This window comes from Petaurus breviceps, unplaced genomic scaffold, assembly GCF_028583685.1.
Source record: "Petaurus breviceps papuanus isolate PSGF00001 unplaced genomic scaffold, PetGlider_PUasm1.0 90845, whole genome shotgun sequence".
In the NCBI taxonomy this organism is placed as follows: domain Eukaryota; kingdom Metazoa; phylum Chordata; class Mammalia; order Diprotodontia; family Petauridae; genus Petaurus; species Petaurus breviceps.
Genome location: NW_027187359.1, coordinates 23,351,555 through 23,376,336, shown reverse-complemented (window position 1 = coordinate 23,376,336; position 24,782 = coordinate 23,351,555). Strand labels below are relative to the sequence as shown.

The window sequence follows — 24,782 nt, the reverse complement described above, 5'->3', positions numbered from 1 at the left end:
GATCTTTTCCTTTTTCTTGTTTGGTTTTGTTTCCTCTTTACCATTTTTCATTTTATCTGATATAATCCATCTTTATAAATTGACTAATGTCTAATGTGAAAGTATTTGCAGATCCTATACTTGATTGTATGCTGTCATGGGGGGGAGTGGAGGGAGGGAGAGAAAATTTGAAACTCGAGGAATTGTAGAATTGAACCTTGTAAACTAAAAGTAAACAAACAAATTAATAAAGACCAAAAAAATGGGGAAAAAAAAACAAGAAAAAAAAAGAAGTAGGTTGTGACCCTGGTCCTCTGAGTTCAGCCACGATGCTCTGCCTACTGCATCATGAAACTCACTCATAGTCCTAGGCTCCAGGTGAATGGTAACCATATCGTATGAACTGGCTGGAGATATGTCCCCTCTTTCAGCACCAGTGAATAGGCTATCTTTTTAGACATCAGTGTCAAATGAGTATAATTTTTTTTAAGTTTTCAGGTATTTTTATGCTAGCATTTTTTCCAGTGAACCCTCCCTTGAAAAAATATATATACATATACACATACATGTGTGCCTATGTGTGTCTGTGTGTGCATGTGTATGTGTGTGTGAATATATATATATATATATATGTATGTAAAACCAGGCAATAAAATGACCATGTCTGCCTTGATATGCAAAATTCCATAGCCATTGGTCCCACACCTCTCCAACAAGAGGAAAGGAATCATTTCATCACCTATTTTCTGAGATGGAGCCATTTTTCTTTATGAAAAACATCAGTCTTACTTCTGACTCTTTGAGGTTGCTGTGTCTCACATGCTACCACATTAAAAGGCATCTATCTTTTGACTGCCTTTAAACCTAATTAATCTCTTCAGATCATTTTGAGTCTCTTGGATGTAAGCCACATACTTATCCAACAACTCTGCCTACCTCATTCCACCCATATAACTGTAATAGAGTATTTGAGGAACATATCTGCCTGCAGTAACTCCCTCCTACCTCGTAGATTTCTCAGGCCTTGCAACTGTTCTGAAAGTCAGGAATGGCTGGCCATGTCTGGCAAACACATGCTTCATCTAAGTCAGCCCAGTGTTCCCTGGTGGATTCTTAATGAAACTCAGTTTCAACCTAGTGAAGAGAGCATGGCAAGAAAAGTGAGCTCTCAGTGTTTGGGGATCAGCAACTACCTGGGGCCAGGTGTTTACCTCTTCATTTCATCCTTTCAACAATGAATATGGAAACCTTTCCACTCTCCTCTCATTCCCCTGGTGGCTCTGAAGCCAAGGTCAACAATTTAGTACTGACCACTTATTTTTGAGTCCAGAGCCCACAGAAGACAACATCTTATCATTGTGTACCTTTGTCTATAAGGAGGAATAATTCCTCTCATGTTATGGTAAAAAATGTGATTGTGGACAAATCCTTTATTATTCTAGGTCTCAACTTCCAAATCTATGAAATGAAGGGGCTAAACTAAAAAGTCTCTGGGGCTTCTTCCAATTCTATATCTATCATCTTCTCAAGAGAAAGATTGTATGACTCAGGGAAAACTCAGTGCACATGCCCTGCTACTGATGGGAAGGCCAACTATATCCATCAATCAATCAGTGCTTATTTTGTTCAGCTTTATACTAGTCATCATGAGCAAAATATTTCCTCTTGTTCACTGTTTGTACATACTTATATCAACCTAGCACAATGCATTTATTAGGGACCGACTGTATGCCGAGCACTGTGCTAGGTGCTGTGGGTACAGTACAAAGAATGAATCAGTTCCTACTCATGGAGAACTTACCTTCTAATACAGAAGTACTGATAGAAATAAATAGGTCATAGATATAAAGTGAACACATACAAATATATGCTACATAGTTAAATGCACCATTATTTGGGGGGAAGCAGTGAGGAGGGGATGAAGAAAGGTTTCAGGCAGAAGTACCCAAGATGGTACCCTCTTAAAGGAAAAGAGTGAATTTATGAGATAGAAATAAGCAGGAAGTACATTCCAGATATGAGAGGTAGCCAATAAAAAGGCACAAAGACAAGAGATGGAGAATGCTGTGAGAGGGAAAGAAAGATGGTCAATTTGGGCTCATGACAGAGTACAAGAGAGGGAGTAATATCCAGGGAGTCTGGAAAGATAGGTTGGAATCAGTTTGTGTAGGGTTTTAAAATTTAGACACAGGAGTTTATATTTTATTCTAGAGGCAATAAGAAACCACTGGAGTTAGTCAAATATGGGTGATACATCATCAAATTGGAGCTTAAGGAAAAATTGGCAGGAGTGTGAAGGGTGGACTAGAGTTGTGGGACATTTGAGGCAGGAAAACTTATTAAGAGAATATCTCAATTATCTAGTCTAGAGGTAATGGGGGCCTGACTTAAGGAGCTAGTTGTGTGATTTGGAGAAAAGGGATCAGATGCAAAGATGTCAAGAAGGTAGAAACAGCAATATTTTCCAATTGATTAAATGTATGCAGTTGAGGGAGAGGGGGAAGAAATTATAGGAGCACACGTTGCTTTTTTTCAATAAAATTCCTTCCTTAAGTGTAGGGACTATTTAATTTTTGTCTTTGTATTCTCATTACTCAACACAGGACCTGGCACATAGTAGGTGCTTAATAAATGTGTTGATTGATTGATCATTGGATCATAGATTTAAAGCCAAAAAGGACTTTGGAGGTCATGTAAGTCCAACCCTTTCAATTTCAGAAAATGAAAGTTGACAGAGGTTACTTGGGTAATAAATGGCAGGTGCAGAATTTGATCCAAGGTCTTCTGGATCCAAACTCAGCATTATTTCCACTATACCATGTTGTGCATAAAGGATAACACATTGTCTTATGTTATGTTACATTGTATTATGTTATATTAATAATATATTCTTCCATACTATTCCATAATGTACCATATTATACTATATCACATCATGCCACATTATGCTATAGTGTGCCATATTGTGCTATATTATATTATACTGTATTGATGTTGCATTATGTTGTCTTATGTTGTTATGTTAGCTCATATCATCATGAAATAATTCTGTCAATGAACTGTTATTATTGCTATCATCTAAGTAAGATAGAGGTCAAGTGAGAAAAAGAGCTAGAAAGCCTGTTTCTTGAGACATTCACCCTTACTGCCATCCTTTCCCATCCTGCTATGAAAAGTCAACTTTCCCTATTGCAACTAGCAAGAGAGACCCAGTGGCCAAATTAAGATCATTTTAACCCGCTGAAGCTACAAAGGTTGGCATGGGTGGGGAGGGAGGGATTTGGCAGAGAAAAATAGCATTATGAACTCAGTGGAAAACACGGTGATTGCTGTGGCAGACGCATGACTGTGCCTCAGACAATCACTTCGTCTGCTTTGCAAATGACTCAAATGCTACGTTAGAACACAAAGAAAGAGATTTGGCATCAAATGCTTCTGGCCCAATCTGTGCCCACTGTTGCCCAGAAGAGATAGTACCAAATATCCTTAACTGCAAAGACTTCATGTGTGTCTGATTTGGTTCAAGTCCAGCCTGAAGCCTAAATTAAATGTTGAGATGGATAGCTCAGAGCTTAATTGGGAAATGCAGGAGGTAAAAAGGAGCCAGAAAATCTGAGGAAGAAAATGCCCTCAAGAAGAAGAGAGAAGCTGATGGCCTTTATTCTCTGTCCTCAGATCCTGGTCCTCACCCACTCTGCCCCTGAAGTTCCCTATAGGCTCCACTGCTCTAGAGAGTAGAAAATACTGTTGACACACACTGAAGTAAAGAACAGACTGAAAGAAATAGATTTGGAAGTGAATTTTTGCATGTGATTGGACTCAGGCAAAGTCAATCATAACCTTCCCTGGCCTTTTTTCATATCTTCCCTGTGCAACTAGGATCATGGGAAGCCTAAATGTGATCCATTCAGGGAAGCCTGTCTATGGACTCAAACAGTAGCATGCCCAGGAAGACATTCCCTTTTCCAACCAATGGGTCATGTGCTCCAGGGAATGTAGAGAACTCTTGTCCAAAACCGGTGATTGGAAATATGGTGAAATCATTAGGCCAGGATGTTATAGGATAAAATGAACATGGAGCCAGAAGGGACTTTAGAGATCCTTAGAATGATACAGTAGGGAAATAGTATCACAGATTTACAACTAAGGGAACACTGTAGACTTCATCTAGACCAACCTAATTCTTTTTATAGAGGAAGAAACTGAGGCAGAAAGATAGAAAGTCAGGGCAGCTAGGTGGTACAGGGTATAAAGAACTGGGTCTCAGGACCAGAAAGACCTTGGTTCAAATTCAGCCTCAGACATTTACTAACAGTGTGACCCTGGGAAAGTCACTTAACTCCTATTTTCCTCAGTTTCCTAATCTGTAAAAAGAAGATAACAATAATACCTACCTATAAGGGTTCGGAGGGTCAAATGATATAATTGCAAAGCACTTAATATAGTGTCTTTTACATAAGTGCTATAAAAATGTTAGTTGTTATTGGAATGGGGTTTTCCAAGGTTACCCAGATATTGGCATAGAGTTGGGCTTTGAACCTAGTTCTTATACCTTGAAGTACTGAGCTGTTGACACTGAATCACATAGTCTCTCACTGCAAGTCAGTTCAGTAGTGTAGGGTGAGTATGGTAGAGGAAGGGATCAGTGTGGGAGAATCAGAGTCAGTGCCATGAAATCAAAAAGGCCTATTTGGTAAGGTATATAGCTTATCAAGCTCCAGGGTAAACTATTAGAGGGGGTCTCCCTCCTATGCCACATACTTTGGTATTTGCTTCCTAAGGAGCAACATTGTTTAGTACGGCAGAGAGATAGAATTTAGACTTAACTACTCAAAGCCCAGCTCTGTGACTTTTGTATGACCTTGGGCAAGTTGCTTAATTCTCTTTGAGAGTCATACAACTCTTTGAAGGCTTTTATGAGAATGTTTTTTTTTAATTTAAATTAGCTTGTACTTCCAAGTGAGGGGAAGGGAGAAGGGTGAGTTAGAAACTCCATTTGGATTAATCTTGCAGTGGCAGGGATCCAATGGTAGAAATTTTGTGTGCCATTCGATATAGGACCCAAAGGAATTTGCCTAGACATCCAAAGAGATTGCCATTTTAAGACATCACTGGAGAAATGTTCATGGCCCCATGTAGAAAAAGGAAAGCTAGAGATTTTGATTCAACACTGGTAGCCTTATCGACTAACAAAATTATGCCTCCCTAAGTTTGAGCCCACTCTCCTCTGGATTCTGTACTTGTATGATGGGGAAAGTGTGTTACAGATTTTGAAGTGGGGAGAAATTTTTTTTTAACAACTGTACTAACCATAGCAGATTGGTAAAATATCCCTTTCTAAAAGGTAATGGTTTACCTGAAATATTGATATCAACTTGTAATCATCATGGAGGTATAGATGGGGGCTCATGAGCTATACCATTAGTAAAATACCTCCCAATCCCATAAAGGCTAACCCTAGAACTTCATGTGACTATTAAACAACAAGACTGCTTCTAAAAGGCACATGAGAAAGTTAAAGGGGATCATCAGAGCAAAGACATGCCAGAGGCGGCACTGTCCAATAGAAAGAGTACTGGTTCTGGAATCAGAAGACCCATGTTCAAATCCTCCCAATGTAAATTATGGCTATTTAGTCTCAGACAAATCTTTCAAACTCCATGGCTCCTTTTTTTATCATCTGTAAAATAAAGGGTTTAGACTAGATGGCCTGGGAGATCTCCTCCAGTTCTAGTGCTGTAACCCTGAAAGTCATACAACTTTCTTAGATGTCAATTTCCTCATCTACAAAATGAGAAAATTGAACTAAGTGATCTCTAAGGTCCTCCATGGCTATTATCTCCAATGATCTTGTGTCCTAATTGACTCAGCAGGATTTACAAAGTCCAGCAGCCAGTGCTTATGGTAAAGAGAAGTGCTCTGTGTATAAGTAAAAATGTGTGATCATTATCTATAGCAAAGAATTAATTTCCCCTCTCCAAGCCTCTGGCTACTCCTCAGGTAAAATGGGGATCATAGAAACTTTACTCCCCACCTTGCTGAGGCTGTTGTGAGGAAAGAACTTTGTAAACTTTAAAGCACAAAAATAATTTGAGTGTTTATTACTCTGTGAAGCTCAATGAAGGTCCTATTAAACAAACTCTGGTCTCCAGTTTCAGGAACAATTGGCTGTCCAAGGCTTGGTTTCTAATATGCCCTTTTATAGATCCCACTGTGAAGTGGCTGAAGTCTATTTATCATTGAAAGAATGAGGAGACTGTTCAGTCTTCAAAAAACTTTCCTTTAGAGCTAAAATGAATGATAAGAGATCAGAGAGCCCTATTCTTGGTTATCTGTTGTAATTTACCTGGAAGGAGGTGACTATGGAAATGCACCTTTTTTATACAAACACCCTCCCTTTAACACTAAGAGAAACCCTGAAAACATATACAGCAGAACTTAGCAATTTAGCTGCAGGTCTCATCTCTAGTTCCCTTGTTGGGTAAGCCTCTGTTCCCTGTCCTTCTCTGTTCCCCCTAGGGATTCCCAACATTGTCATTATTACCAACTATAATGACTGACCTGCTCTGTATCTTACATGATAGCAAAACTATAGGCTAGTTCAACCATATATTAGCCTCATTGATGGAAAATAAGCCCTAAAATCTTGTAATTGGTGCCAGTTTTGTCACTATAAAAGTGTTTTAACAAACCAAGTGCCATTTCTAATTTAGCCTCCCCAATAAAGGAGAATTTAAGTCCCTTGAGCAAAAATACAACTGTATGTTGTTTACCTATATGTGTAATTTGTGTATATTTATATGTGTATGCATTTGTTGTTTCAGTCATGTCTGACTCTTCAGGATCCCATTTTGGGGTTTTCTTGGCAAAGATATTGGAGTGGTTTGCCATTTCCTTCTCCAGGTCATTTTCTAGATGATAGAACTTAGGTAAACAGGCTTCAGTGACTTGCCCATGGTCACAGAGCTAGTAAGTGCCTGAGCTCAGATTTGAACTCAGGAAGATGAGTCTTCCTGACTCCAAATCAGATACTCTCTGGGACAGCTAGGTGGCACAGTTGATAGAGTAGATAAAATGTACACACACACGAACGTGCGCGCACACACACACATCTACTTATGTATATTTATATATACTTATACACATATGTGTATATACATATATGCACACATGTAGACATAGAAAAATAGCATTTAAATAGCACATAAAGGTTTGCAAAGTACTTTCCATTTTATCTTATGTGATTTTCAGTGACTGTGATTTAGGTGCTATTATTATCCCCATTTTAAAGAGGAGGAAATTAGGGCTGAGAGAAGTTAAATGACTTGCCCATAATTACCTAACTACTAAGTGATTGAGGCAGAATTCAAACTCACCTCTTCCTGATTCCAAATCCACTGAGCTATCTATCCACTATACCACTTACTTTCCTCTGCATACAGAATAAATGAAATATATTTTAAGAAAAGAAAACACTAGCACTTGGGAAAGATACATAAGGTTTCATCTGGTGTACTTGAGGTGAGCCTTGAAGAAATTAAGTAATTTTCTAAGGTGGAGAAGGAAATGCACTGCAGACATTTCAGGGGACCGCCATCAGCACTGGGCCAGAGATGGGATATGGAGTGCAATACATAGGGAATAGTTACCAACACAGAAGGCCAGTTAGGCTGGATTGTAAAGTGAGGAAACGGTAGCAGTGTACCATGAGTTTGGAAAGATAGCGTAGGGTTTTAAATGACAGAGAAGTTGAATTTTTTTTCCTAGAGTTAATAATCAACCACTCTATTGAATAAGGGGAGTGACATGGTCAGGCACGTACTTAATGAAAATCTCTGTCATCGTGAGGATCTTCCACAAATTAACACCAGGAGAGAAGGCAGCTAGTGATATTAGTGGGAAGAAGAGACAGGGTAAGACTACTACTGCTTTCCTGATGAGGAGTATCAAGGAAGTCATATGCCATTTTGATACGAACAAGTCAGTAAACATTCCAGTTGTCACTTTCACTTCCTGCCCAAAATTTGTTCTTCTTTAGGGATGCTTTTAGATTCCTTCTGTACATGCATTTTTGTTCCAACATGAAAAAGGAAGCCTTGGTGACCAAGTCTGACAGAACTTATAAGGCTTTCTGTCATATCATTGATCCATGTGGAAAGAGAATCTCTCAAGGATGAAACTGACAACACAACCATGAACTATTCCAGTGAGGAAGAAAGGGGAGAGCTGTTCAAAGGAGTTGAGACAGCTGCACAAGCAACCACTGACCAATTCAAATTTTTAAAATATAGTGTAAGAGATAGCAACAAGGGGATGTAACTGAGTGTGAATAAGAAAAAGGAGTGCAGTACTATAAAAAGGACGTCATTAATGCTCAAGTAAGTTGAAACTTGCCATGAATGTGAAAATCAACAAAAAGGGCTATTTTTAAAAATAGCTATTTTAAGGGGAAGAAAAAGAATGAAGGGGAAGGATTTTGAGTATTTAAGAATCTAACAGCAGTTGATAACACAATAGAAGACAGCAGAGGTAAAGCGTGACCACTCAATTGTCATTTAGCTTATTTTCTTCAAGAAGAATGATTTTTAGATTGGAAAGGATGAAACAAACATTTTTAACAGGAAATTAAAATTGAAAGTAAGTAAGGAGATGGTAAGGGATTACCTGCCTTAGACAAGTTCAGCTTACTAGCTTACTATACAGCCCAGTCTTGAAAAAACTTTACAGTATGAATGCGGAGCAACTGTCAGGCAGGATCTTTGGAAACTTGTAGGGTGGCATAAGAGAGCTGCCCTGGAAGTGGAGATGGGAAATGTGAAAAAAAAAAAAGAGAAAGAAGTCAGATTTTTCAAAAAGTGAGTTTGACTTTGATTCCTATAAAAATGAGAAGACACCTAATTAAAGGAATGACTTGTGAGTACTGAGAGAGAAAAATGGTGATCCATCAGGGTCTAGATAAACTTAATTGCTGAAGAGTTACTCTAGAGGAGACAGCATCATGGAGTGGTTAGGGCACTGAAAGTTAATTATTATTCAAATATTTCCTTAGATATTTACCACCTGTGTGACCCTAATTTAAGTCAATTAACCTTTCCTCAGTTTCCTCATCTGCAAAAAAAGGGAATTGACCTCAATGACTTCTAATGTCCTTTCCATTTTTTGTCCTATAAGTCATACCAAAGTCACCTCATTTTCTCTGCCCTTTTTTTAAGTTATAAGGCTATTAAAGCAGAGTAATGCTATAAATAGTGTATACCTAGATGTCAGGAAGGAATTTGGAAATGATTTCTACAATATTCTTTTGAAGTTATATAGAGAAATATAGAATGGATGTTACTATAGTTATAGTTTATAAATTGGACCCAGAGAATAGGATTAATGGAACAATGTCAACATGGAGAGTGTCTCTCATGAAGGCCACCCCCTGCAAGGATTTATCCTTAGCCCTATAGAATTGAACATTTTTAACAATAAATTTGAATAAAGAAACAGCTGTCACACTCATCAAACTTATAGATAACCCAAGTCTAGTAATAGCTAATGTGTTGAATAATAGAATAAGAATAGAATAAGCTGGAATGATGGGACCAAACCCAATAAAATTATAATGTAAAGTACTTTTACTGGAGTTAAAAACAACAACACTGTAATTGTCCAGTAGGAGGAATGTGGCTGCACAAAAACTACTTATGGGGAGTAGGGTGGGTGGTGGTGAGAGGGGAGTGAGAGGAAAGGCAAGTTACCTATAAACTCAATAATCTCTGGGTGTCTTCTCTGTCTGTCTCTCGTCTCTGGCACACTCTCCTTTCTCAACTTTCCCTCCTGTCTTCCCTGTCTTCCTTCAGATTCCAGCTACAACCCCACCTTGTAGAGGAAGCCTTTCCCAACCCCTTCTAATTTTAGTGCTTTCCCTCCATATATAGCTTGTCTCTACATAGCTGTTTTCATGCTGTCTCCCCTATTTGTCTGAGTTCTGGGAGAGCAAGAACTGTCTTTGGGCTTTCTTTGTATCATCAGTGCTTAGCACAGAGCCAGGAGCATAGTAAGCACTCAATAAATGTGTTGGGGTTAATCTAAAAAACTAACATGGCATCACTTTGCATTAATGCTATAGCTCAGTACTGGGTCTAAGATAAAGGAGCTGATGATCCTGGTGTACCCAAGAGAATTGCTAGGGTGCTGTGCTCTAGGTGAACAATGACAAATTGCAGTACATCCAGAAAAGGGCGACAAGGGTTGTGAGAGTAGTCTAAACCATGCCATACTTGAACCAGTTGGTAGAAGTGGGTATTTTTAATTTGAAGAAGAGAAGGGTTAGGGGAACATAGTCATTATCTTTAACTGTTTGAAGGATTGACATTTTGAATAGCAATTATATTTGCTCTGTTAGCCCCAAAGGACAGAGCAAGGAACAATGAGTGTAAATAAGCAGGTTCATAGTATGATGGATAGAGTAGGGATTTGGAGCAAGGAAGACCTGAATTTGAATCCTGCCTCAGAGACATACTAGCTCTATGACTTTAGGCAAGTCTCTTAAAAGGTAAGATGAAGATAATAGCACCTATTTATCAGGGTTGTTATGAGAATTAAATGAGTTAATTTATGTAAAGTGTTTTGCAAACTTTAAAGTATTCTATAAATTCTGCTTATTATCATTAATTATAATTATTATTAAATTAAACTGAGGCAGTGTTCATTTTGGCCTACTGTGCAAAAATTGAATTCACTGACTTAAAAGGTGTAGAATTCCCCATCACTAGAAGTGACTACAGGTTACAAATGTTATAGGGATCGTCACTAGGGTATGAATTGAACTACATGACTTCTGAGGTCTCTTTCAATTCAGATTCTGTGAATCTATGGAAAATCATGCCACTACTGATAATAAAGCATTCTGTCCACCTCTCAACAGAGATGTGATGTATTCAAGATAGAGAATGGCATACCTTTTCAGACATGGCCGATGTGATGATTTTGCTTTGATAATGCATCTTTGTAACAAGGGTGTAGTTACCGTTAATTTTGTTGCTTTCCATTTTGGGGGGTGGAAGGAAAAGCACAGAAGAAAAGGAGAGGAGAGGAGAGGGGAGGAGAGAAGAGGGGAGGGGAGGGGAGGGGAGGGGATTAGGGCTATTGAAGAATTTTTAATGCATAGAATAAAATAGGAAGACCAGAAAGAATTAAAAATTGTAGAAGCAAGATAGTTTTGAAAATTACATGTTGAATTTATTATGTGTATTTATGTTTTTAAAACAGAAAAGCAAGATGTGCATAAAAGACTTCCAGTTTCCTGTACAATACTCTTTGTGTGTGTACATATGTATGTATGTATATGTGTATGCCCACTTTATTTGACTTAAGTTCAGAATAAATTTTAAAAAAAGAAGAAAGAAAATCAGCCCACTTTTTTCAGAAAAAAATGCGTCTCAATTGTATGAATCATTATAGGAATGTCTGTAAAAGCAACTTCCCAATACATCATAACAACAACAATATCAATATTTATGTAGCATTTACTATGTGCCCGTTACTGTGCTAAGGGCTTTACAAATATTATCTCATTTGATCTTTACAAAAACGTTAGGAGGATAAAAAAAAGTAAGCCTTAGACCAGCCTATGCATAGTGTCAGGAACTCTCAGGTTTTCTTCCTGATCCCAGAGGCTCTAAAAAAGCCACTCACTCTTCACCTGTGATCATCCTTCCCACCCCCCCCCCCAGCCCCCCACACACCTCTATGGCCAGGTCCTTTGATTGGTGAGTTTCTCCTGAACACTTCCATTTTTGAGGAAGTACCCAAACCAGCCCTATGTTCATTCAATCACTTGTGTCCTTGTGCCCCTTACTCTACAAAATTATCCTTGATGATCCTCCCAAGCTTTTCAGTTCGATTTTATGTGTTGTCTTCCCCCATTAGACTTCAAGTTCTCTGAGGGCAGGGACTCTATTTCTTTTTGCTTGTACTGGTATTACCAAGACTTAGCACAGTGCCTTAAATACAGTAAGTACTTTAAGAGAGAGACCGACTACTGTTGGTGTTCTACATATGAGGTCTTTTTCCAGTAACCAACAAGGAAATACACTACTGGAGGATCTGAACCACATCAAGAGTTATAGTCTCATCATAAATGAAAACAGAAGTTGCAAAAATGGAAGACCAAGGCATTATAAAGAATCACAGGATTTCAGCAACCAGAAAGGACTTTAAAGTTCACCTATATCAACCCACACCCAACTGAGGATTCTTCTAACTACAATAATCTTAAAAGAAGTAATGAAACTTTTGCTAGGAAACCTCCAGTCAGAAACAGCCTACTATTCTTTGTAGTAGCCCATTCCATTTTTAAATAATTCTATGTATTAGAACATTTCTCTTGTCTTTATATCAAGCCTAAATTTGTTTCTTAAAAATGTTTTTATCGACTTTTTGGAGATCTAGTCTCTGAGGACAAACAGAAAGCATCTACCCCTTCCTCTGCATTACAGGCCTTCAAATACTTGAAGACAATTGTCATTTCTAGAGCCATAACTAGAATTTATGGAACCTAAGACAAGAGGGCAAAGAAAGAAAGATGGAGGAATCCTGGGGTGAAACCAGAAATCCAGTCATGAGAAGAAAGCAAGATAGGAATAAACTGGGAAAGAGATCACCTGGGGTTCCAGAAGGCCCTGGTATCCCATCTTCAGGGTATATAAGCCTTCATTTTCATTGTATCATAAGAGGTTTTCCTGTGAGTCATTTGTGTTTGTGTGTATCCTCTAGAGATTCTGATCTGTCTCTTACAAAGAAAATCCTCCAACTTGTGGATGCCAAAAGGGAGTGATTTTTTGGTTCATAGATTGCAGCAACAAGGAGCCAGAGAAGATGGAGTGAAATTGAATGGAGTGAGCAAACAGGTAGGTACATGAAGTAAGGCTGGGGAGGAAGAATGGAATATTGAAGATTCTTGAATGAAGAAGAAAATTTTACTTTTTCTTAGAAGCAATGGAAGTGAGGTAGTGTCATGGTCAGACCTATTCCTTAGGAACAGCTTCAGCAATCTCGACCTTAGTTTCTCATCTGTAGAATGAGAAGGTTCCTTATAGACTGAAATATATGAACCCATAAGGAGGGATGGGGCTGGGAAAAGGAAATGAGGAGTTCAGTTTTATTCAAGGTACTCATCAACCCTCAAAGTGGAGATCCCACGTGACAAGCAGGCATCAGGCCACTGGCTCTAGGGAAAGTGACATATGATTCTAGGACATGTAACCATTGGTTGGTGACTGGCCCAATCAATAAATTAATAAATATATACTAAGAACTTATTACAGGGTATTAAGGGCAGGTGCTTCAGATGGTGACCAATGGCTTAAAAAATTAAGGATTTATTAAGTGCCTATTGTGAACCAAGCACTGCTTTTGTAAGCACTTTATAAAGTAGTACAGGCATGGAATAAGGAATGTAGTATCTAGTGGATGAGTCCCTCAGTTTATGCCCTAAGTCCCTGTTCTTATGTGTTGTCCAGACTCCTTGGACCTTTGCTCTGAGTTAGATGGTAATCCCCGTCTTCTTGCCTTTAGCAGACTATTGATACAAAAGCATTTAAAGTTATTCTGAAAAGTCCTTCCAGTTGCCTTATATGTTGGAAGTTAAGTAGCTGAAGGAAGCAATCTTTACAAAGAATCCTTTTTGTTATCTCAAGTTGCTAGGAGCTCAGATAAAGAGTACTCCATAGGGATAATGGGACGATGGTTTCTGCACTTTTGATGACTTCTTTCCATAAGCCAAGACACTTGAGAAGGCTTAGATGATTAGGTCAATCAATCCTTTAAACTCTGGAACACAATATTTGGGACAACTACTTGTCCTGTAGATGGGAATCACTATGGCAGCTTAAATTTTCTGAGGCTTTGCCTTTACCAAGGATTGCTGTGAAATTTACATGTGTGGTAGAAGATACCTGGTTTTCTACTTCCCTTCCTCAGCTCAGATAAGGTATTCAGAGAAAAGTAAGGAGTAGATAATAAAGGTAAAGAGTTAGTATGTTAAACTAAGTGCATGAATTTCCTGAGTGTGTCCCAGACATCCAACTGTATGCTTGGCATCTCCACTTTGAGGGTTGATGAGTACCTTGAATAAAACTGAACTCCTCATTTCCTGTTCCCAGCCCCATCCCTCCTTATGGGTTCATATATTTCAGTCTATAAGGAACCTTCTCATTCTACAGATGAGAAACTAAGGTCGAGATTGCTGAAGCTGTTCCTAAGGAATAGGTCTGACCATGACACTACATCACTTCCATTGCTTCTAAGGAAAAGTAAAATTTTCTTCTTTCAAGAATCTTCAATATTACATTCTTCCTCCCCAGCCTCACTTCATGTACCTACCTGTTTGCTCACTCCATTCAATTTCACTTCATCTTCTCTGGCTCCTTGTTGCTACAATCTATGAACCTAAAAATCACTCCCTTTGCTCTCCAATAAGTTAAGTGTTTGGTTCATAATCTTCTCCAACCCATCGCCTGCCCCATTTGAACACCCTAGCTACCAAGTTCTTCAACCTCATCCACTTCCATGGTATCTATCTAATCTTCCTTAACCATGTGTGACAATGGAACCCCATCCACTCATCTCCTCCTTTAGGAAATGTGTTTCAGGTGCTGGGATGCCTATAGCACTATATCTGTGCTGGACCTAGGATAAAGGAGAGGATCTTAATAGGTAGAGAGGAGGAAAAGATCCATTTTAGAGATAGTATGTAAAAATACAGAGGCAGACCTAAATTAAACATGATTTAAAAAGTACTGGACTACATTTTTACACAGGCAATGTAAGAATTTGTTTTGCTCCCCTATATTTATTTGTTGTGAGACTTTTTTTCCCTTTTTCAATTTTGGGACGGGTAGAATTTATCATACATTTAAAATGAAACCAGATGCACATGATAAAAATTGGCAGTTTTGTATACAATCTTCTTTTTCTGCTTTACCAAACATATAGTCATGCCCATTTTATTTGGTATTTGTTAAGTTCAGGATGTTTTTTTTAACTGATTAAAAGAAAAGTGTCCAAGGTTCAGCTTAACTGAAGCATAGAGTATACCAAGGACAGTAGTATAAAACAAGGCTGAAGAGGGAAATGGGAGTCAGACCATGGAGGTCCTTAAATAGCAAAATAAAGAATTTAAATTCTATGATTCAGGGAATTGGAAGTCACTGAAGGCTTAGCTCAAATAGATAAGTTACATGGTTAAACCTGATTCTTAGGAGCTCACTTGGTATGAAGAATTGCTTGAAAAGGAAAGAGATTATAGACAGGAAGGCCAATTAGACATCTTTTAGAAGAGTTCAAGTGACAGTTGATAGAGGCCAGAATTAAAGCTGTGGTAGTGGCAGTGAAGATTCAGGATGGATATGAGAGATACCTTGAGTAGAATAAACAAGAATTTGATGAGAGGCTAAGAAAGAGTCAAAGATAATCCCAAGCTTATGAACTTTGGTGCATAGAGTTATGGTGGTACCCAACAGTAACAGTGAAGTTGGGAAGAGTGACAAGTATAGGGGAAAGGTAATAAGTTCAGTTCTGGACATATCAAATTTGAGGTACTAGAAGGCCAAAGAGGTAGATGATGTCCATTGACTAGCTGGAGATGTGGGACTAGAGCTCAGGGAAAGATTTAAGCTGAAGATATAACTGTGGAAAGAATTTATGTAGAGGTGGCATTGACGTTCTAGGAATGGATTTATTTATCTGTAAAGAGTCTAGAGATGAAGAGGGCTTAAGAGCCCTCACATTGGGCTGAGAGGACATCTGCATTTAGTGGGTAGGAGGAGGAAGATAAACCAAGAAAGGACGAGAAAGAGCAATCAGCCATATAGGAGCAATCAGAATAACATAGGAGGAGAACTGAGATAGAAGCATCACAGAAACCAGGAACAGAAAGTGGGCTAAGCCAGCAAGATTAATCAACAAATCAGCAAGTACTTATTGAACACCTATGGTTTTCCAAGAAGCAATGGGGATAAAAATCCAAAGTGAGACAGCATTACATTCGTAGGGTATATATGTTCGCAAAGTAAATATATAACTTAAAAATACAGAGTGACTCAGGGTGGTGGGAATAACTCTGGGAAAATCAGGAAAGGCTTTTGTAAAGGAAGTGGATGTTAAGTTGAACCTTGAAGGGAGCTAGGAGTTCCAAGAAACAGAGGTGAGGAAGAACATTTCAGGCATGGATGACAGCCTATGCAAAGGAATGAGGGCAAGAGATGTCCCCAACCACCATCACCCTAAACTCCAGCTTCTTTCTCCTCATCATCCATGTCTGGCACCAGAGCACAAGCCCTCTGTGAATCATTACACTTCAGGATGACTTTGTCATGGTAAGTTCTCCTGACAAATTGCTCTTCCTCTGAGCCACTGAAACATTTGCTCACTTTTTAATTTACAATGCAACTAGATCCTGACTGCTGGATCAATATCATTCTATAGTGGTGCTCCAGCGTCTGTAAGAGGGTCATTCTGCCACACAGCTCAAAGGCTGCCTTAGATGACTGCAGAATTGGAAAGTCATTCCAGAATTGCCCTGTCATGAGCTGTCTCTGAATACAACACTACCATCTCCTTCCCTCCCAGTGCTCACCACTGGTGTCAAACTCTAACACAAAGGCTCCTAAGCCATACATGAGGCTCCCTGTAGGCTGCATATTGACTTAGAAAACTCCAAATTACCATACCTCAACATGGAACTCTCTCTCATCTCTGTGCCATTGTGCTGGCTTTCCTCAATAGCTGGAACATACCACAACCCCTCCCCCAACTCTGCCTCTTGGAATTCTTAGTGTCCCTCAAGACTCAACTCAAGGGCCATGTTTTGTGTTGTTCAGTCATTTCATTTGTCTCTGACTCTTTATGACTCCATTTGGGGTTTTCTTGGTGAAGATTCTAGAGTGGTTTGCCATTTCTTTCTCCAGTTCATTTTATAGATGAGGAAACTGAGGCAAACAGATTTAAGTGACTTGCCCAGGGTCACACAACTGTATTTGAGCCTGGATTTGAACTTGGATCATCCTGACTCCAGGTCTAGCATACTATCCACTGTGGCGCATAGCTGCCTACCATGTTCTACATAAAATCTTTATTTCTTCCCTCTTCCCACAATCAGCTTGTGTATGTTGCAAATATAGCTAAATATTTGTCAGAGATATTCTATCAATCTCAATTGTAGTCAAAGAAGTCACAAAGTGTTAATTAGGAGTTGAACTAACTAAAGATGCACCTATAGCCCAATTTCTTTGTGAAGTACAGGTTCCTCTCTGATTGAGTCAAGAAAGGAACAATTATTCTGACTGTGAAAATAAATAGCAATGATTCTGGCAGTTTAAAAAAAAACTAAACTCTGGGCAAATTTTAGCAGTTTCAGCAGGAGGAATAATAAACTGGAGTTACCTAGAGGACACTTGAGTGAGGAGAAAATTTCTCCCCTTTCACCCCATGGGCCATGTACTTTTGAAGGGGAGCGACTCAACTAAGAAGAGACACTGAATAAAATAAGGATCAAAGAAATTAATATAGTCCCTGCCTTCAAGGAGCACACATTCAACTAGGAAAGACAATATTTTTTAATTTCCTTGAGGGCAGAGACTGTATCACTTTGTATATACACATATATGTTGGTAGTTGCTAATATTCTTGAGGTGAATTTTGTTTTGTTATTAATAATTCCCAAGGCCTTTGTCACACCTTGGGTGTCATGCCCTCCTTCAGACACCTGGAGACCCCTCAATTCCTTTACAATTTTGTCATTTCCAGTATGGACATCCATGTATAAACATGATCTAGCTATTTATTTTTTATCTTTTTTCTCTTCAGTGCCATTTGTATTTTCTTCCTAAGCAAATCCAGGACTACAATGTGAGAGTCCAAGTATGGTAACTCCACTATCTCAAGTGAACAATGATAGTAAAAACTGGTATTTTGATGTCACTGGAAAGTTTACGAAGTGCTTCACATAAATGTCGTGATGTCAGGAAGTTGGCAATACAGACGTTATTGTTCCCATTTTACCAGAAGAAGAAAACAAAACAAAACTGGGGTCCAGAGAAGTTAACTGAATTGACCATGGTCACACAGCTAGTGAGTATTTCAATATCACCTCCTTGGAAGTAAGTTGCTTAGAATTGTAAATGAATGCTATAAATATGACTTGAAGGGCTTTCCTTTGTAGTAACTCCCTTCCCATTTTTCAATGTCAATCTATTCAATGTTATAGCAATCTAATTAGCAAATGGTATGGAAAATCAGAACAGACATATGCTCTTCAACCCACCTCACATACTGCTGGACTCCGCAGGGAACAACACATTCACTGTACATATTCAAGCCCCCAGAGGGCCAAACTGGGTCCTTTTGGTAGTGCTGGATTCTGTGGAAGGGGAAGTTCTCCCCAGTCACACCCAGCTGGCCTGTCTTTGAAAGCACTGCTTGGAGTGGTTGTTAATCTGGTCACCCCTGGCAGTCCCAGCCTGTGATGTTGTTTTCCCAATGAAGAAGTTTCTCAGTGGGTTTGGATAACTAAAGGTTGATAAAATAGACCATAAAAACACAGATCTGTTTGTTCCAGTGGTGCTCATAATAAAGCTATTCTGAGCTCCAAAAAGTACTGCCATGCCCCCTCCTGAGCTAATGCTCAACACTACCTGGTTTTTACTTTTGTCTCCTAATTAGAGACCCAAATAGCATACTTGGCTGCCTGAATCTCTCTCTTCAGCACCTGCTTTTCTGTAAGGTGGAGAAGTTAATCTCTAATCGGTTCTTTTTATCTCCTTCTGTCTGATCGCATGGCTCCCACTTCAGTTTTCTTAGAGGCATTAGGCATTTAATTGTGCATTCCGATGATGAGCAGTACCCAGGGCTACCACAGAGGTCAGGAAAGCTCAACACTTTTTCACCCAAGCTACCTGAGCAAGCACTAAATGCTTTCCTATTTGCCTCTACAATCATAGTTTAGCATGGTATCATTATTATCTCACATTCTAAGCTGGAAGGAGAGATTCAAATGAGTCTAAAGAGACAAAATACTTAGTTGCTACCCATTTAACAACACAGCTGTGTACATACCCTTTGAATATCAACTATTGTGCCTAAAATATGGCCCCAGCACACTACCAGCATGGCCAAGATGTGTACAGGTTACATAGTTGCTAACTCATATGTGCAAAATTCAACACACAATGGCACCAAACAGATTTCTCCAACAGATTGTTGGAACACCTGCAAACATTCAAGAATCCATCTACTTTCTTATCATTGGCTTATTGTCTTACATAATCCATTATTTGCAATTCACTTAATGGAGAAATATGAAGGCTTCCTTGTAAAATAGTAACCTTTTATGACTAAGAAGAAATTTACATCAGGTGAGGAGCCTGGTGTTCCCTCCCTCTGGAGACAGCCCAAGTTTCCATAAAACCATGAAGACAAGGCATCTTCAGGTTTCTGTGAAAATTCAGGTTAGGAATCAAGTTTTATATGTGTGTGTGTCTGTGCATGCATACACACATGCACACATGTGTACATATGTGTATTTGTAGTATATATATACCTATATGTGTATGTATGTATACATGGGGTTGGGGGAGAGAGAGAGAGAGAGAGAGAGAGAGAGAGAGAGAGAGAGAGAGAGCAAAGGCTTAGAGATCATGAAGTCCAAACTTCTCATTTTACAAATGAGAAAACAGAGGCTGAAAGAGGTAGAACAACTGGCCCAGAGCTTCACAGGTTGTATCAGAGCTAGGATTTAACCTCATGGCCCCTGATTTAAAATCCAATAATTTTTTTTCCCATGATATCATATAGGAGCCAACTTCCACTTCTGGCATTCTCCTAGGAACTGTAGTGTTCCCTGACTGCTGTTTTATCATAGGTGACTACAAATCTTACACCCAGTAAGTTACAAGAATGACACCAACCAAAACTTGTGGTCAAATATCTCAGAGCTGTATGTCTCTTGAACAACACCATTATAAAGATTGACAATTCTAGTCCTCTGGCAATCGTGTCCCTCACTAGAAAGACTGCCCTGAACAGCTGGGGCACAAGTTATGATCACAGATGTTCTCTACAGATGCAGACTCATCCGAAGCCACTCAGTCAGGAGAGGTCCCAGAGGATGCATTATTGTGCCCTCCAAAGAAAAAAAAATTAAGCATTTTTTCAACAACCAATATTTAATTTCTTTCCTCTGTTATATTATGAAAGCTCCATTTTCCAATGAGTGTATGAACTAGCAATTTCTCTCTTAATAGACCATTTACTGAGTTTGATGAAGGAGATAATTGAATATGATGAATATTCACACACATCTATCTTAAAGCAAGCTCTCAAAGACAATAGAAACCATAATATCACTTTGATGGAATACTGCTAAACATGAACAGAACCAGTAACATATGTCAGAGTACAAATGGGTAAAGTGAAGGCAAACTCAGGATGGGCTTGCTAGAACTTGCAGGGCTGAAGCACAATATTAGCCTAAACAGAAAATAATTTCATTGAAACAGAACAAACCCCCCCCCCCCGACACACACACGCACACACACACACACACACACACACACACACACAAAGGCCTAAATCCTTGCATGTTTTTAGATTTTGACCATGTATCAATAGACATTTCAACAAAGTAAAGTCTCAGAATATATAGTAAAAAGCAAATGACCTTAGGAGGAGGTATAGTGTTAATCTGTTATTATAAGTTATTTACAAGGTAAACAACAGGAACTGAACACTCTAGGGAAATGTAATGGAAATGCAAATTTAAAGATCTTCCCTGCCCCTAGGCCCTTTGATAGGCTTAAGAGACTCTGAGAATCTTCCTTGATTTGAAAATATACTCTGCCTCCTAATAGGCTGAATGTGGTCACATGGAACCTGTGGCAGGAGGCTTGGTTTTCAGGAATGCCCACACCTTGATGCTGTGTGATTGGGCAGTGGGTCAAGAGGGTGGTTACATTCTCTGACCCAGGAGAAGGCTATATAATCCCTGATGTGAGGCTTTACTTTGGGGCTCACTTTGAGAAGTGTTGTGTGATTTGATTTGATCAGATGAAACTCTGGGAAGCTGTTGTTGAGAGCCCCCCCGCCTTTGAAAAAGCCAGATGTTGATTTGGTATGGATGTAATGGTTGGACAGTTTGGAAACATGTCTACTTGATCTGTTTCTCTGTCTTGATAATTCTGTCTGTATACTCTGAAGTTCTGGGTGCTGACCTTTTTCCCCTGAACTAGGTAAAGGATATGTATTTGACTGATTAAAGTAAGCTTGTTAACCCATTTTGAGTTGCTTTCCTTCAGCAAAGCAGATCTAAGACCCTGTGTTGGCAGCCACCCTGGGGACTCTGGGGTGCTTGCTGCTACAGGAAAGGATTGACTTTCATTTAACTACTTATCCTAAGGTCCCAAAATCAACCTAATAATAAACATCTATTGGGCATGCAAATTCCTGAACTGGGCCCTGGAGGATACTAAAGACCAATTAACCTAGTTCCTGACCTCTGAGATTTGTTGTTGCTGCTGTTGTTATTTTTCTCATCTCCAAAAGAATTCGGTTAGAAATTGAGATAGGATATGTCACTATCCTGATCTCGTTCTTTTATATTTAATGTTCTTCAAACAATTGTGCAGGTGAATAAAATCACTACTTTTCATAATTGAATAAAAGTATTGGGGTTTAATCTCATCTTGTTCAGATTGACTGAAAGTATCTTTGGTCCAGCTTTGCAAGCAGATGGGGTGATGGAGATGATATGTACTTCATCCTGTTCCCTCAGGTTTTTATTTCTTCTACTAGGTCTCAATAATTAGGTAGCTTTAATTCCATATAATTTGGAGATGGTGACACTTACTAAAAACGTTGTTCTTACATTATTACCGATGATTATTATGCCCAAATGATTATGAACAAAGGTTTTGTCTGTCACAATGTTCTGGTGCCAGTAAAGTATGTTGGCTGAATTCTCAAGGATATTTTGGGATCTGTATTTGTAGTTTGTTCCTTTATGAATGATAATAAACTTCTAGGGCATAATTCTGGCCACCAGATCATATTTTTCTTAATATTTTATAGTTATTAATTCTTTGCAATTCATGGTGATAAGTAATAAAAGATTACTATTTCCTTGCATAATCTACATTGATAAGTAGACCTGGACTACTTAAGGATAACTTGTTTAATTTCTAGTGACAATGACCTGGTAATGATCATTAACTCCTCTGTTTTTGTAACCTAATCTATATGACTCAGTGTTTTGTTTGATACTTCATCATCATATTGATGTTTGAGTTCATACGAATGTTGCCCACAACATGATGATGATGACAATGATGAATGCTGCTGTGACTATTGTTAACATCATGGCATTAACCTCCTAGCAGCCAGGTAGGTTAGGTTTCACTTCTTCCTCAGGGTTTTTTGGTATCCTTAAGAGGTGGTGCAGTGAATGGAGCACCAGCCAAGTCCAGAGGATCTGAGTTCAAATCCGGCTTCAGACACTTAACACAAAAACTAGCCCAATGACCTTTGGCAAGTCACTTAACCCCAATTGCCCTGCCTTTCACCCTCCAAAAAGCAAAGAAAAAAAAGAGGATTGGAGGTCTAGATTCTCTGTCATTGACTCTAGCCCTCACTAATGTGGTTTTCTCATTTGTAGGGGGAAACACCCAGAATCCCAGTTCCATTAGCTACTAACAGTCATATTAGCTTTTACACAGAAATATTTACTCAGAAACTATAATCACAAATACATAAACTCAACTCTCCCAAAATTGGAAGGTATAATTCCTCTTTCCCTTTGCACAACATCAGTCTATGGAGAGGGGAAAGGGGTTATTAGGTTCCTAGCTTAGCTCAGTTCCTATAGAGCACAGTACCCTGTTCCAAATCTAAAACTCCTCTCAAGCTTATATCCAAGATACACTGGCTACTCAGGGCTTCCATGTCCAGCTGGTTGATGGTAGGTACCATTTACCCTGCAACCCTGGCTCCAGGTTTGTTCATGACTCATACTCCCAATCATATAAGGATAACCTCTAGTACCTAAAACTAAAGATAGAACAGAAACAAACATTCCCAGGCCCATTTCTTGCAGTCAGCATAACAAGGAAGGAAGGAAGGAAGGAAGGAAGGAAGGAAGGAAGGAAGGAAGGAAGGAAGGAAGGAAGGAAATACTTGCCTTCTCACCAGTTTAGTTCACGGTGCCCACATTGTACACAGGAAGAAAGAATGGCCCCAAAAAAAGAGTGCCCAAAAGAGGGTGTGGGGCAGGGGAAGGGAGAAGACAGCAATCAGCTAAATCTTGTCAGTTTTAAAGACACAAGGAGCCAACCAAAAGAGGCTAAGCTATCCCCACTCATGTGGTAGAAGACTCAGAAGCCTCCATGTTAGTCAAATTGGGGTTGCTCAGAAAAGTCTGGGTTACACATATACAGAACTTTAATGTTTGCAAAATACTTTACTTTTGAGCCCTAGCATATAACACCTCAACAGAGATGCTATTACATCACAGATGAATAAGCACAGAGGAGGCAACTAGGTGACAGAGCATATAGAGTGCCAAGCCTGGGGTAAGGAAGACTCCTCTTTCTGAATTCAAATCTGGCCTCAGATACCTACTAGCTGTGTGACCCTGGGTAAGTCACTTTACACTGTTTGCCTCAGATTCTCTGTCATTGACTCCCCACGTATGTTGCTTCTTCAATTGCAGGGGGAAGTATCCTGAATGCAACTTTCAGTAGCCACTAACAGTCACATTAGCTTTTGTACAGAATTATTTACTTCAGAAGTTATAATCACAAATAAATCTGTAAAATGAGCTGGAGAAGAAAATGGCAAATCACTCCAATATCTTTGCCAAGAAAACCCCAAATGGGGTCATGGAGAGTCAGACATGACTGGAAAGAAGACTAGACAACAAGCATAGTGGATAAAGTACTGGAATGGAATCAGGAAAGATATGTTCTAATCCTTCCCTAAACATTAACTTTATGTGTGACTCTGGCCAAGTAACTTAATCTCTCTCAGACTCTATTTCCCCATCTGTTAAATAAAGAAAAACTGCAACATTTAACTCACACAATTATGGTGAGAATCAAATGAAATAATTTATGTAAAGTGTTTTCAAGTCTCAAATATAAATTTCAGTGATTATCATTAAGTGGCTTCCCAAAGATCCCTCAGGTTGTAAGTGGCAGAGCCAGACTTCCAACGATATTTTTTAACTCCTACGCCAGCACCCTTTCCAATGTACGTGGAGTCTTGTAGACAAAATAAGCTTATCCATATAATGGAGGAGTTTGTAGTATTACCAAAATGATACAAACAGCCAGGCTAAAATTCCAAGGAGGGAGAGAGAATTTCAGGTTGAGGGACTCCACAGTGGTTTCATGGAAGAATTAGTTTCACATAAGCTGAGAGAAGGATGACCAAGATGAGGAAACAACCAAGTCACATGCTTGTGGCAGAGGGAAAAGATGAGTGTGGATGGAGTCAAGTTTCTATAGAAAAGACCCGTGCAAAATTTGAGTGGATATTATAGAGAGAACTGAATTTCAAGCTTTTCAGTTTGGAACTTATTCTATGGGGCAATGGGGAGTTCTTGCAAACTTTTGAGCATTGCTTTAGTAAGTTAATCAGGGCATGAGATATTTTCGAGGGTGAGATGCTGAAAGTAAAAACTCATGAATCAAATTTAAGGTATGGATAAAGCATAACTAGGAAGGGTGAGACAGGTGGGCTGGCACATTCTGAGGTTTAATTTCCAG

The 24,782-nt window shown here is 39.0% G+C and overlaps 1 protein-coding gene and 1 long non-coding RNA gene across 3 annotated transcripts in view; both read right to left on the bottom strand.

Annotated features, from left to right (window-relative positions):
- The window catches only part of CDH13 (cadherin 13), a 1,699,366-nt gene that overhangs the window by 1,447,965 nt on the left and 226,619 nt on the right, over nucleotides 1–24,782 (bottom strand). The gene's annotated exons all lie outside the window — the stretch shown is intronic.
- LOC138149292 (uncharacterized) overlaps nucleotides 1–24,782 on the bottom strand; it is a 118,704-nt gene that overhangs the window by 27,756 nt on the left and 66,166 nt on the right. The gene's annotated exons all lie outside the window — the stretch shown is intronic.